Genomic DNA, 15,566 nt, shown 5'->3' on the forward strand with positions numbered 1-15,566 from the left:
GTCAGCCATATTTTCTTCGATATGTACTAATATCCTGTAACACGACAAGTGGTCAATAAGACCAGAAATGTGTTTCATCAATGATGACAGGTCATCGACATGTCAGACATATTTTAAACTTTCAACATGAACTTGAGAGTGTCTATAAAGCTCGAATCATGATTGTGTAAAATAAATGAACAATCAATGGTCAAATGGTGGATTCTTTGTTTCAAAAAATTCTACATGACTGTGGTCCTCCACGAAGGAAAGATTACGAAACGTTTGTTTGGGGCACTGATCATCACATCACCTATCATTATCTTCCTCATCCAAAACATCTTAAGTGGCAATCATTGAACCATTTGGCAGACTAACCTCGTCCATGCCAAAATTATCCAGGCTAACAGGAACCACAAACTCCTCACCGTACACAGGCTGAAACTTATTAACGTTTAAAAACATCTGAGGCAACGTAGATGTCACTGTGACAAATAATTTAATGTAAGACGCATGGAGCCGTAGCGTCGCGAAATACCCGAAAAGTGGATGAGAAATGAACATATTACGTCACCAGATGACGTGCCTCGTCGCACATGCAGCAGTTGAGCCTATCGGTCTGTAACACCTGATCATTCCAACATCAGTCATTTATTCACGTCGGTGTGGCTCCGACCTACGTGTGCAATTTCAACACATGAGGCTCAGGAATCGAGTTTTACCTGGCAGGCAATATTTTTTTATCAGTGAATTAGAAAGTTATGTCTTACATTGAGGTAAGATTCATTATGGTTTATTGCAAAGTACAGTACGACAAAAACCTATTGTATTGCGTCACAAGTACCATATATGAGTATAAGGTTCAGAATTGCGATGTTCCCAATAAATGACCCACATTTTCCTTACTGAATTAAAAAAAAAAAAGCGGGGGCAAAAGGAACAAAACACAAAATAAGAACAGCTTTTCCTTGGTTATAGAGAGGATATTAATTTCGTAGCATCAACGTTTACAATAGATTATATTTTCAAAAGATCTTCAAAATTTGCGCCGTTTGCTCTAACGGAAGTATTGCATCATTTAATCATCCCTTCACGCCCAAGCCCAACCACTGCACGTGTAGCGAGATACGTCATCTGATGACGTCACATGTTCAGCGTTTCTCATCCACTTTTGGGGTATTTCCTGACATATGCAGCCCCATGTCTCGTATGTTAACTTACATATTTCAGCGTCATCTACATCTCTTTGGAGGTTGTTAAATGTTAGTAAGAGTCACCCTGTATCTTTCTAACTCGCAATATGCTGCTGCGCACGAAACAACGCATTTTATCCAATTCTTCAGCATCCTCAAGTAGTTCTACAACATGCAATACTTCTTGTGGTAAATCGATACCTACAGTAACCCAACCTAACCTGATGGTATGTTTTAACGCGTACTAATCTTTACCGAACGTGTTCGCAATTCAGTTGGTAACACCTTCATGATTGGTGCACATTGTGGCATTGCCTTACTTGCAGTTGGTCCCAGCAGAACAAAATTCCACCAAGTTCAATTGTATACTGCAAAACATCGATTTTAGCGTGACGTTTTTCAAGGAAGTGAAATCCGAAAATTAGAGAAAACCTCGGTGGGAATTCACTGTAACTTATCAAGACTGTCATACCGATTGATCCTGTGCTTCAGAAATCCAAGTACTTATACTGATTAACTGATGCCTATGACGATACCAAGCAGTGACAATGAGCTAATTTGGCCCCGTTTTCTAGGCTTGTCAGCGCTCTATATCCCACCACCGTGCCTGAGATGTTGCTTTCGGATCTTCAGCTTGGCACTTTGTGCAACGTCTGGATACATTGGAGGCGCTCTCGTATTTGCGTTACCTTGTCTTACTTCACCTTGCAGCACTGTCAGAGTGACGTTGTAACGAGATAATTCTGTTGCAGTCATACTCCGTGCTCCCCAGCTGAGTGCTGTATGGCAATGCCCCAGTGGTGTACCTCGCTGTTTGCAGCATTGGGTTTCCTTCCTGGTTTAGATTCCAGTAGAGACAATGCATTCAGGGCTGTCTTCGCTCGGCTCTGTGCTTGCCGGGGAAACACTAAACAATTTTACGTTCACCTAGAACTCCATTCTTTGGTGCAGCATACCATCCATATACCCCCATAACATTTCATATTCGCAATAAAAAGTAAAGACTAGTAAAAAGACATTAAATAAATAGGACAACGTTGTGTATGTATACACTACTGACCATTAAAATTGCTACACCACGCAGATGACGTGCTACAGATGCGACATTTAACCGACAGTAAGACGATGCTGTGATATGCAAATGATTAGGTTTTCAGAGCATTCACACAAGGTTGGCGCCGGTGGCGACACCTACAACGTGCTGACATGAGGAAAGTTTTCAACCGATTTCTCATACACAAACAGCAGTTCACCGGCGTTACCTGGTGAAACGTTGTTGTGGTGCCTCGCGTAAGGAGGATAAATGCGTACCATCACGTTTCCGACTTTGATAAAGGTCGGATTGTAGCCTATCGCGATTGCGGTTTATCGTATCACGACATTGCTGCTTGCGTTGGTAGAGATCCAATGACTGTTAGCAGAATATGGAATCGGTGGGTTGAGGAGGGTAATACGGAACGCCGTGCTAGATCCCAAGGGTCTCGTATTACTAGCAGTCGAGATGACAGGTATCTTATCTACATGGCTGTAGCCGATCTGCACGAACAGTTCGACGACGTTTGCAGCAGCATGAACTATCAGCTCGGAGACCATGGCTGCGGTTACCCTTGACGCTGCGTCACAGACAGGAGCGCCTGTGATGGTGTACTCATCGACGAACCTGGGTGCACGAATGGCAAAACGACATTTTTTCGGATGAATCCAGGTTCTGCTTACATCATCATGATGGTCGCATCCGTGTTTGGCGACATCGCGGTCAACGCATATTGGAAGCGTGTATTCGTCATCGCCATACTGGCATATCACCCGGCGTGATGGTATGGGGTGCCATCGGTTACACGTCTCGGTCACCTCTTGTTCGCATTGACGTCACTTTGAACAGTGGACGTTACATTTTAGATGTGTTACGAGCCGTGGCTCTACCCTTCATTCGATCCCTGCGAAACCCTACATTTCAGCAGGATAATGCACGACCGCATATTTCAGGTCCTGTACGGGTCTTTCTGGATACAGAAAAAGTTCGACTGCTGCCCTTGCCAGCACGTTCTCCAGATCTCTCACCAACTGAAAACGTCTAGTCAATGGTGACCGAGCAACTGGCTCGTCACAATACGCCAGTCACTACTCTTGATGAACTCTGGTATCGTGTTGAAGCTGCATGGGCAGCTGTACCTGTACACGCCATCCAAGCTCTGTTTCACCCAATGACCAGGCGTATCAAGGCCGTTATTACGGCCAGAGGTGGTTGTTCTGGGTACTGATTTCTCAGGATCTATGCACCAAAACTGCGTGAAAATGTAATCACATGTCAGTTCTAGTATAATATATTTGGCCAATGAATACCCGGTTATCATCTGCATTTCTTCTTGGTGTAGCAATTTTAATGGCACATAGTGTAGTATATAGTGTATATATTTATTTTGCTACAGCTCTTTTACTATGTAAATAATGTATGTGTGTGTGTTTTGCGTATGTGGGCATTGATTATACACTGCGCGGTTTAAGGCGCGTTGCCACTGTTCGCACGCCTCCCCCCGTCGGAGGTTGTTCGACTTCTCCCTCGGGCATGGGCGTGTCTGTTGTTCTTAGCGTAAGTTAGTTTAAGTCAGATTAAGTAGTGTGTAATCCTAGGAACCGATGACCTCAGCAGTTTGGCCCCATAGGATGCACTGCGCAAAAGAATTAAAGGGTCGTTTCTTTGAAACCCCGTCATTTCCCCTATGCGATGCAGAAGTTTCAAATTTGATCAGGTGCCTACAACCTTCCACTGTAATGGTGCATAAGTTTGGCGCCCTACGACGTCACTCTTGTCCGCAGCTCGTGGTCCTGCGGTAGCGTTCTCGCGTCCCACGCCCGGGTTCCCGGGTTCGATTCCCAGCGGGGTCAGGGATTTTCTCTGCCTCTTGATGACTGGGTGTTGTGTGATGTCCTTACGTTAGTTAGGTTTAAGTAGTTCTAAGTTCTAGGGGACTTGATGACCATAAATGTTAAGTCCCATAGTGCTCAGAGCCATTTGAACCATTTGAACGTCACTCTCTGGCTCGGTGATTCTTTAAACAGCAGGGTATCGACACATGCGGGGAAAAAAAAAATTGCGCCAGGGGTCAGAAGTCCATGAAAGGTGTAAGGCGGGATAATGATGTCACGTTGGCACCAAATTCCACCACAATTCTGCCCAGCACCACCATGGACTTTGGCTCTGAGCACTATGGGACTTAATATCTATGGTCATCAGTCCCCTAGAACTTAGAACTACCTAACCCTAACTAACCTAAGGACATCACACAACACCCAGTCATCACGAGGTAGAGAAAATCCCTGACCCCGCCGGGAATCGAACCCGGGAACCCGGGCGTGGGAAGCGGGAACGCTACCGCACGACCACGAGCTGCGGACACCATGGACTTTGCCCACCGTCTTGACACTTTCGCAATTGAGGTCGAAACCGCGAGGTTGAGCGTTAAAATCATGCAATTTTTTTGTGGGTGGCAGAGGACAACATTTCAGACACACTTCTCGTCAGGATCGACACGACAAGGCCACAAAAGGTGGCATAAAGGCTGTCAATGAAATCACCCCTTCCCTATGGAGATTCGTTCGCACACATTTCGCAGTCGAAAATGACAGTTTGCAGTGTGATGTGTAACAGAACGACGTTCTTGACAACCTTTGCCACTGCTGATACCCTGCAAACGACATCACTGGGATGCAGTCCCATTGTTGGTGATCTAACTACACTCCTGGAAATGGAAAAAAGAACACATTGACACCGGTGTGTCAGACCCACCATACTTGCTCCGGACACTGCGAGAGGGCTGTACAAGCAATGATCACACGCACGGCACAGCGGACACACCAGGAACCGCGGTGTTGGCCGTCGAATGGCGCTAGCTGCGCTGCATTTGTGCACCGCCGCCGTCAGTGTCAGCCAGTTTGCCGTGGCATACGGAGCTCCATCGCAGTCTTTAACACTGGTAGCATGCCGCGACAGCGTGGACGTGAACCGTATGTGCAGTTGACGGAGTTTGAGCGAGGGCGTATAGTGGGCATGCGGGAGGCCTGGTGGACGTACCGCCGAATTGCTCAACACGTGGGGCGTGAGGTCTCCACAGTACATCGATGTTGTCGCCAGTGGTCGGCGGAAGGTGCACGTGCCCGTCGACCTGGGACCGGACCGCAGCGACGCACGGATGCACGCCAAGACCGTAGGATCCTACGCAGTGCCGTAGGGGACCGCACCGCCACTTCCCAGCAAATTAGGGACACTGTTGCTTCTGGGGTATCGGCGAGGACCATTCGCAACCGTCTCCATGAAGCTGGGCTACGGTCCCGCACACCGTTAGGCCGTCTTCCGCTCACGCCCCAACATCGTGCAGCCCGCCTCCAGTGGTGTCGCGACAGGCGTGAATGGAGGGACGAATGGAGACGTGTCGTCTTCAGCGATGAGAGTCGCTTCTGCCTTGGTGCCAATGATGGTCGTATGCGTGTTTGGCGCCGTGCAGGTGAGCGCCACAATCAGGACTGCATACGACCGAGGCACACAGGGCCAACACCCGGCATCATGGTGTGGGGAGCGATCTCCTACACTGGCCGTACACCACTGGTGATCGTCGAGGGGACACTGAATAGTGCACGGTACATCCAAACCGTCATCGAACCCATCGTTCTACCATTCCTAGACCGGCAAGGGAACTTGCTGTTCCAACAGGACAATGCACGTCTGCATGTATCCCGTGCCACCCAACGTGCTCTAGAAGGTGCAAGTCAACTACCCTGGCCAGCAAGATCTCCGGATCTGTCCCCCATTGAGCATGTTTGGGACTGGATGAAGCGTCGTCTCACGCGGTCTGCACGTCCAGCACGAACGCTGGTCCAATTGAGGCGCCAGGTGGAAATGGCATGGCAAGCCGTTCCACAGGACTACATCCAGCATCTCTACGATCGTCTCCATGGGAGAATAGCAGCCTGCATTGCTGCGAAAGGTGGATATACACTGTACTAGTGCCGACATTGTGCATGCTCTGTTGCCTGTGTCTATGTGCCTGTGGTTCTGTCAGTGTGATCATGTGATGTATCTGACCCCAGGAATGTGTCAATAAAGTTTCCCCTTCCTGGGACAATGAATTCACGGTGTTCTTATTTCAATTTCCAGGAGTGTATTTTGGATTGTAGCGTGACCGCAATTTTTGCTTTAGAGTACAGGTGGAAACACTAGGTACCGTTAAAACCATTCGACGAAGTACGAATGATATCAAAAGCAGCAACGGGGCTTTATGCTTTTCCAGCTCCCCTGTTTCACGCCCACTTGTGGCGTGATCATTGGTAAAGGATCCCTCTAACATCCCTCAGATCAGTAACATCCTCAATACCATTTCCACACCTTTGTTGACCACTTCAAAACTGTATCTGTACAGAGACAACCCTTGACCGATTCCCAAGCGCCTGCGTGAAGACAGCCCTTTGACGACCTTCAGATGCCTGTAAGCAGTTGCTAGAGCAGCAGTGTAGTGCCTTTCCGCATAAAGGTTTGGGGGGGCTGCCTCCTTGTAGGCACCTGTGAGTTGGTCGTGGGTTGTCTGTGTATAGGTACGTTCTTAAAGTGCTCCAGAAATCTGAGCAGGTGCCACTAAGAGTGTCTTAGACGGACCCACGGTCGTTTTATTCACACTTGCGTGAATATTGCACCCCCTGAGATCAACGCCACAGGAGGGCGCGAAACATAAGGACTGATATAGTGTAAACATCCTTTCAATTTTCGTAGTAGTGGTTCCACTCTGTATAACCCAGTTAAAATTGCGGTCGCACTATACTCCAACGGGTCGGACCACATTCAGTGAGGTTCCAGCCCCACAATATCCTTAGAGAACCGTTGAATCGTCTGGAAGGTGTAGCCAGTGGCAAAGGTTGCCAAGAACGTCGTTGCTAATCTCACTGCCAACTGTCATTTTCCACAGCGGAATGTGTGTAAATGAACGCCCCAAGGGAAAGGCTGGTTTCATTGGCGCCCTTTATGCCACCTCCTGAGGTCTTTTCTTGTCTCTTCTGAACGGTAGTGTGTCTGAAACGTTTTTCTTAGTCACCAATAAGTAAACTGCATGGCTCGAACGCTGGATGTCACGGTTCCGACCTCCAGCGCATGGTGAAATTTGGTGCCAATGTAATATCGTTAACGCACCTTACTTTTCATGGGAACATCTGACGCCTACCCGTTTTCCTCATGTCTTGTCACCTTTGTATTCGAAGTTTCGTCGTGCCCGTGGATAACTCCGCAGGGCGCCATGCTTCTCCTCCGTTACAGAGGAAGGTTGTAGGCATCTTTGTGGCATATTTCACGCTTCTGTGTCGTAACTGGGGGGGGGGGGGGGGGGGGAATAACAGTGTTTCAAAAAAGTGACTCTGTAACTCTTTTGCACAGATTATCACTGCTAAGAGTCATCAGGCGTACTTTCTCTTGTGTTTCGGCAGATATCTGAAATTTCATTTTTGCGATGCTTCACTGGAATCAGCCCAAACAAATACTGCACGTCATATCTTTCATGTGGCGCCCAGTGTCAACGGAAACACGTCGATTTGTTTCCTGTTATGATAAAATGGTTTTAAACGGCATTTTACGTGCCCATTCGGAGGGATCCTAAAAAAAAACAGTACTCCAGCAGCGACAGCACCATCCTAGCCCGCGGTGGCTGCAACCGCCATGCAGCAGCACAGCTCAGTCGCTGTTGGATTACTAGTTATTCCTCGTGTTTCAGTGTCCCTGCTAATACAGACTGAGATAAGGAATATAGCACTAGACTAATTTCCGACCAATCTATCGAATGGGTATGTAAAATTCCGCTTTAAAAATCATTTTGTTTGTGCTGGGAAACAAATCTATGTGTTTGGTCGACACTGGGCCTCGCGTAAGACTTGATGAGCAGTATTAATTTTGGGCTGGCTACAGCTACATAACGCAAGAATCTGCCAAAGTATCAAATAAAATGCTTCTTACGACTCTGTGGAGAGCACCTGGTCTAGTTAGAATGGAGCTGTCCTCTTGATCGTAAAATGGAACGAGGATCACTGTACATTTTACGGCGGAGCCTGTTCTATCTCTAACTTGTACTTGGTGTGTGGATGCTACAGATAATATGAAAATTATGTCATAGAATAACACATTGGTTTAAGTTCTGGTAGTATTGAAAATAAAGGAAGGATGAAACTTTTTTATGAGAGTTTTGTTGGTGAATAATTCTTTTCATTTTTGAATTTCCTGCTACTCGATCGACACATAGGAGAGAGGGACGCTTGTTTCGTTTAATGTCCTTATATAACTCTTTCCTCAAATGCCAAATGAGAAGAAAATGCTGTGTTAAATTCTGGATCTTTTTTGTATAAAATACATATTAATGCTGACTGTGCTTCCTGAACAACAAAATTGCTATGAATATAAGTAACTTGTTATTGTATATATATATATATATATATATATATATATATATATATATATATATATTATCACGGACTGTTCATGTATGAAATCTGAAGCGTTTGTTTTTAGAAATAATACGATAGGTCTCGTTATCATATTTCCTTGCTCTTATTTAGTAAAGAAAAAACTTATGCAGACTCTATCATCCATCACCTTCGCTGTACTCACTTATTGGAGAAAAGATGTGGTAATTATAGCTCATATGGTGAAGGGATCTGATACTACTATTACTACTACCACAATTATTATTATTATTATTATTATTATTAACTGAGTACATGGCCTAACTCTGAGCTATAGTTCTCATATACATACATCATATTATAGCTTGTTGAAGAGGTTTCTAATAAACAAAGATAATATAAAAATTACCCCCTCTGTTACTCCAATTCAGAACCTTCAGGACGGTAACTTGGATATGAAAACACTTGAGCTACCCACCATTTTCGCCGAAAACGAATCTCAGTTTAATGGAAAGGATAATCGCTCTCTAATATTCTAACTCAGAATCATCAGGGCACAATGGAAGTCGTGACGACATTTCAACTATTATACCCACCACCTCGGCCACGTAAAAAATAATTACTTCAAAATAACGAAACTTTATGAACTCTCTGGGATTAAAATCTGGGAACTTTCGCGCACCATTACCGATGTGAGAACTCTTGTACTTTGTCTGCCATCTTCAGTTTCGGCAAAATAGTGGAGGAGAACAAGTATTATTGCGTCAATGTTGCCATTACCTTCAGGGTATAATAACAGATCTGAGGGCACTCACCATATTGAAAGTCTGGAGAGAAGAGAATAGGGACTTGGGTAACAGCATCAACGTCACCCCGTTTTAATGTTCCCGTTCTCATATTACGTATTCTGCAAGCTAATATTCAGAGAGTAAGGAGAGCGCTTCGTACAGATAATGGCGATTTTTGTCCTATTCCACTCGTCTACCCGGAGAGGTAAAACGGGCTTCTTATGTGCCCCTGTATATGCCCTAATCTCTCTCTCGTAATGCCTAAGCGACCTATTCGGTGTGGGAGAAGAATGCCTGACACTCCAATACAAGTAATCTAAATTTGGCACTAAAGGATATGTGGGACTATGTTGCCTTTTTCGAAAGAGTCCCATTTAAGTTCGCCGAGTATCATTGTGACTTTTTACGTTGCTAGCAGCGCGCCTTAGAATTAAGTCGATGTCTGTTGTCATGTTTATTTGATAAGGAATCTTAATGGTTGAATATTACTCCAGAACTGATCGTACTAGCATCTTGCGTGTGGTTTCCTTTATAGGTCCACTATACTTCTCCATAATTCTTCCCACAAACAGACTTTGAATTCATCCCACATCATATCACTTCTTAGTATTATTAGTAAATATTTAAACTGTGTGAGATGCTGCAAATGTTCGACACTAATCATAAAATCGGATACTATCGAGTTTCTTTCTCTTTTTTTGTTTATCAGTTATCCATGTATAAAGAGAGCTACCATCCTTTACACCAAGTGGAAATTCTGTCCCAGTCTTTCTGCCGTTACTTACGATCGCGCAGTGAGACCTAACAATTAGATACTAGCGTACTGGTACGTTTATCTGGAAGAGAAAAAGAATTTCTTTAAGTAGTACATCATCTACAGATTAAAACTAGCGTTAGCTTCGTTTTTCGGTGATTGCATAGTTTCACAATGGTTTCCGTTCCTCTAGACCTGGCTAGAACGAAGAAAGAAATATAGATAATAGGAGATTGTTGAGTCACAGATATTGAGCAGCCAGAGAAGAAAGGAATGTCTCACAAAGAGAATCTTTTATATATCGAATATAAATTGAAGTGTTTGTGGTGTCGCAGGCACGCTCGAGCTAGACGATCCACATGGCCTCGCCCTATTCCTTCAGGGCTGGACTATGACGAGGAGAGTTCATCAGATGAAGAGATTTCGACGGTACCTCAATGGGCTAAAGAAATGACGGGACTCACGGATCAAGAAGACACCAGTAAAAGGTAAAGCACCACGAGTAACAATAAACTACATTTTTAAAAATATTTCATAATGAGATTTCGTTCAGAAATAGCTCTGGGACACCATCTAAATTACATTATGTACCGCTTTTTGCTTTCCTGACAAATGTGGTGAATGCGAAGTGCGTTAGAAATTTAACTGTAATTTTGTAATTGTCCATAATGGATTAATCAAATTCGAGCGATTTCTTCGTTGCTATGTTGGTAAAAATGTCTAAAAAGTGTCTGTATTATGTTAGCCTGTTGCCACCCATGAATAAGATTATATGTTTTTCGTAGTATTGGCGATTATAAATAATTGCATAAAGATGAATCAGGGAATTTGTATTACATTTTGCTGTAATATCAGCTTAAAGTGTTGTCAAGCTTTAGAAACGTTAAATATTGCTTTCGATAAGTCTGCTTTGAGTCAAACAAAGATTTACGAGCAATATAAACGAGTAGTATAAAGGTGCTGAGGATGACGAAAGCATTGGACGTCGCAGTACATCATCAGCTGATGAAATCATGGAAAAAGTGAAAGAAATGGTCATGAACGATCGCTGGATCACAGTCAGAGAAGTCGCTCATTATGTTAACATATTGACCGGCTCATGCCATGAATATTTTCGGAGTTTTGGGCACGAAACGTGTTAAGGGAAAATTTGCTCAAAAATTGTTTAATTCCAAGTAAGAACAGCGACGAATGCAAGTTGTCCAATGGTCGCTACATGAATTCAACAACGATGCAAAACTACCGAAACGTCTTATAACAGGTGATGAAACATGGGTTTAGAGATATGAACGTTGAATCTCAGGCTCAATTTTTTCTATCCTGCTCTGCCTAAGTAGAACTCAGTTTATGATCAAGCGCATTGCAGATGATACAGAGACTGGCGGGACATACAGAGGGTTCTTGTCGCTGATGACGATGGAATTCACAGATTGAGTGGCTAACTAGAAGTAAATGCCAGAGTGTAGCGAAAGTCATTGTCAGCGTGTCCAAACAGTCCACAGAGCGATCCGTAAACACAGGCAAGGTAATCACTCTACTATCAAGGGTGCTTATCAAAGGCTTCAGAGAATAGCAAGAAATGCAGCACAAGTGCGAAGCCGCGGTGTTTACAAGCACTTCTATGCCACTGACCTTGCCTACTTGATGCCCGGGTTCGGCGGGGAACCTGAATCACTGTTGGATACTAAACAGCTAAACAGTCATCCCAGTGGAAACACTGTGGGTAGGCAAAATCGAAAAAAGGCCAACAAGTACGGTCAAATTTGAAGTCTATGTTCTTCAGTTTTAACGGCTTGATGTACCATGTGTTCTTGCCACAAAGTTGAATGATCAATAAGGAGTACTTCGATAGCGTTCATAGTGTCCCACCTGCGCCACATTATTCGGGCCGACCAGGGACAAAAGAATATGGACAAAGGGCTGCTGCGCTAGGGTGGCTCTAATTGGCAAGTTTGATTTTTTCTAGCCTGCTGTCCCAACTCTTGGTTTCATTATACGAAGCGTGTAATTTCCGCTTTTCAAGAAAAGTGAATGGGCTGCTCCTCTACTTCTACATTAGGAAAAATACGAAAAATCATATTAAAAACTTATCTATTTCCTTATATCAAATTTATTGTATATATTAAACTGATTTACTACTAACTATATTACTCTCAACTTTATTGTCAACATTGGTGCATTAACTTTATAGTCGAACCTATAACTCTGTCATATACAACGTTTGTGAGACAAGTAGGACGTGTAAATAACGTATTTCCTTAAATATTCTTTTTATTTCATAAAGTCTCGTTTCATGTCCTCAACCTGAAGCGCGTACTGCTTCTGTTTTTTGTTTTTTATATATAGTTTATTGTAATCTTCCATGAAACTGACATCCCACATTTACAAATTTTGGTGTAACTATGTGTAGAGCACTGACTAAATCTTTCTTACCATATAATTGCGAAGGATACTTTGAACATGTAACTCAAACCACACCTGGTCTTGTTTTATTAGAAACAAACTGTTCAGTCCCGTTACCGATAATTTCAGGTTTTTGACTGATTCCTAACGGAATACTTTTAGTATTTTTGTCTGATTGTCCTGTTTCACGATTCAATGCCTTGAACATATCATATCTGATCCCGAATACTAGTCAGAATCAATGATGGCCGATTTGACTCTACAGAAGACAGGCACCACCCAAGAGAGATGTTAAGATCGACAACTTTACATTTATAAAGTACTGAAACGCTCTTATGGCATCAGAAGGGGTGTGTAATGATACTTAGACATATATAGTGATAAGGAAGAGAGAAATATCACAAATTGTATTCTTTTATTGTGATCATAATTCAGATTCATAGCGGAACATGAACGTTCTCAAGCAACGAATAATTTTCACCTTCCTCCGTGCATTTTGGATACGCCCTGGAGCACAGAAAAATACGCCACGAGATTGTGCCTCGACAAGAGATATCGCAAATAATTCTGGAGCTTCAACGTAATCCTTTTTAGACCGCTGTTCGCTCAAAACGTCTCCAACAGAATCGAGAATTTGGGATTTATCGACACGATACAAGTGCTGTTTGACCTCTGTGTTGTGAGTTTCAGAATGGAATTTACTAACTTCGCTTCCATATCCAGCGTTTTTAAATTTTTTCAAGATTGGGACAGCAGCAACTGTGTTTCTAACAGCTCATCATTTTCCACAAAACGCTTCTGAGAATTTTTCAGTCAAAACACACACACACACACCTTTTATTTAATGCTATGTGACTGATACTTTCTAACAATCAGTCACTCGAGATGTCTGCGTGTTGCGACGAATACAGGCACAAAACGCGCCTAGGACAGCCGAATGTGTCGGCAAGGTTCAAATGGTTCAAATGGCTCTGAGCACTATCGGACTCAACTGCTGAGGTCATAAGTCCCCTAGAACTTAGAACTACTTAAACCTAACTAACCTAATGACAACACACACATCAATGCCCGAGGCAGGATTCGAACCTGCGACCGTAGCGGTCGCGCGGTGCCAGACTGTAGCGCCAGAACCGCTCGGCCACCAGCGGCCGGCCTGTCGGCAAGGGCCGAGCATTGCTAGTGTAATTGAAGATCAACAGTGAATGAAAACTCGAGGATCCTAGTCTTAATTTTTTCTTCCTGACACTATATCAGAGTGAGAGCTAAGCCCATTGTCACTACGGAGGATACCAATGTGAGGGATTGTGATTCTAATTTCAGCGTGGCCTGCGGTGCTGCACCTGTAGCAGTCAAACAGATAGGAAAAGAAATAACTTAAGCTGTATGGCAGAGCATCTACGAAGTAACCACTTGTGGTTCTTCCTACATCCATCTTTAGACAGACCGGGGGACACCATCTGCATTTAAAAGCGATGCTTTATTTGTTTATTTGCTGTCGGCTTCGGCTCAACGGTTAACCATCTTCTGGCCCTCTTGCGATGTGCTGATTGTTGAAGTTAATTATTGTTGTCACTTTAATAATTTTAATCTTGTTTACTGTAAATTTGTCCCTTTAACAAGAAGTGTATGGCAGAAGTGGCCTAAAGATCGTGCACTGTGGCACCAACATGATAACAAATAAAGCAAGATCTTAAGTACAGCTGCAGAATCCATACATACTCCAGAAAAATTTGCTTTTCTGGCCACGAGCGCAGCTGCGGACGTTATAATCGTTGGTGACGTATACTCGTATGCAGAATCGTTGGTGCTGTTTCCGGCAGGGGGCGCAGGACACGCGACAGCGGCTGTTTGCTCCCATAATGGCGCATGCGCAGCTTCCAGGCGCATACATAGGGTGACGACTTGTCTGGAAAACGTGGAATCTGGGGAATACTCAGGGAAACTGAATTTATTGGAAAATTCAGGAAAGTCTTAGTGAATTCTGAAATATTCAGATAATTCTGAAGGGAGAGTTGAACAGTTCGTTGATGGGAAGAAATGTGCTAATTCAGTTAGTTACAAATCACGCTGAGATTCTGCTTCGGTAAAAAAAAAAAAAAAAAAAAAAAAAGGTTGTGAAGTCACGTAGGAAAAGGTGAGGAAGTGCTTTGCATTACTGCAATGTTTGTTTCTTTATCGCTGCCACTTCCGAAGCGTTTGCATACTCTTTGTTATTGTCCGTCGTTTCTCGGACTTAAGGGCTGTTTTCCACTGCATATTTCTTAGTGTGATGGGGTTAATGTGCATGTGGTAATTTGTCACGCAGTTGTGAATTCGTCATCAAATGCAATTTTTTTAATTCTCTCCAGTTTAAGGCAAAAGCGTATGTAGCAAAACCTCATCCCACCAATAGGTTTAACAGAAATGCAACTTAAAAAACGAAGCTCTGGCAATCTGTTACCAAGAACAGATAGCATGAACTCAGTTGCATGGGAAACGGATATGCACACTCGCCGATATTCGAGTCGCGTTCACGCCAAAGATTTTTGTTTCAGTTAAAGCATAGAATTGTATCCAGCTTACACCTCCACAATACATAATCTTGTGTATTTCTTTCTGTTACTCTTAGCTTTATTTAAACATTAAGATATGACATGAACTCCTTACAGACGTAAACGACCACTACGTTTCGTATATGACATAAGTAAAGCCAGCAGAAAATAATACTGGGGGCAATAACATAGTGTGTGTCCAATGGTTGGTTGTTTGATTTGGGGGAGGGGACCAAACAGCGAGGTCATCGGTCCCATCGGATTAGGGAAGGAAGTCAGCCGTGCTCTTTCCAAAGAGCCATCCCGACATTTTCCTGAAGTGATTTAGGAAAATCACGGAAAGCCTAAATCAGGATGGCCAGCAGCGGGTTTGAACAGTCGTCCTTCAGAATGCGAGTCCAGTGTGCTAACCACTGCGCCACCTCGTTCGGTTGTGTCCAATGAGGTACAAAAAACACAACAGGTAGGCTACACTAGCTTGCAAATT

The sequence above is a fragment of the Schistocerca serialis genome, chromosome 3 (assembly GCF_023864345.2).
Source record: "Schistocerca serialis cubense isolate TAMUIC-IGC-003099 chromosome 3, iqSchSeri2.2, whole genome shotgun sequence".
In the NCBI taxonomy this organism is placed as follows: Eukaryota; Metazoa; Arthropoda; class Insecta; order Orthoptera; family Acrididae; genus Schistocerca; species Schistocerca serialis.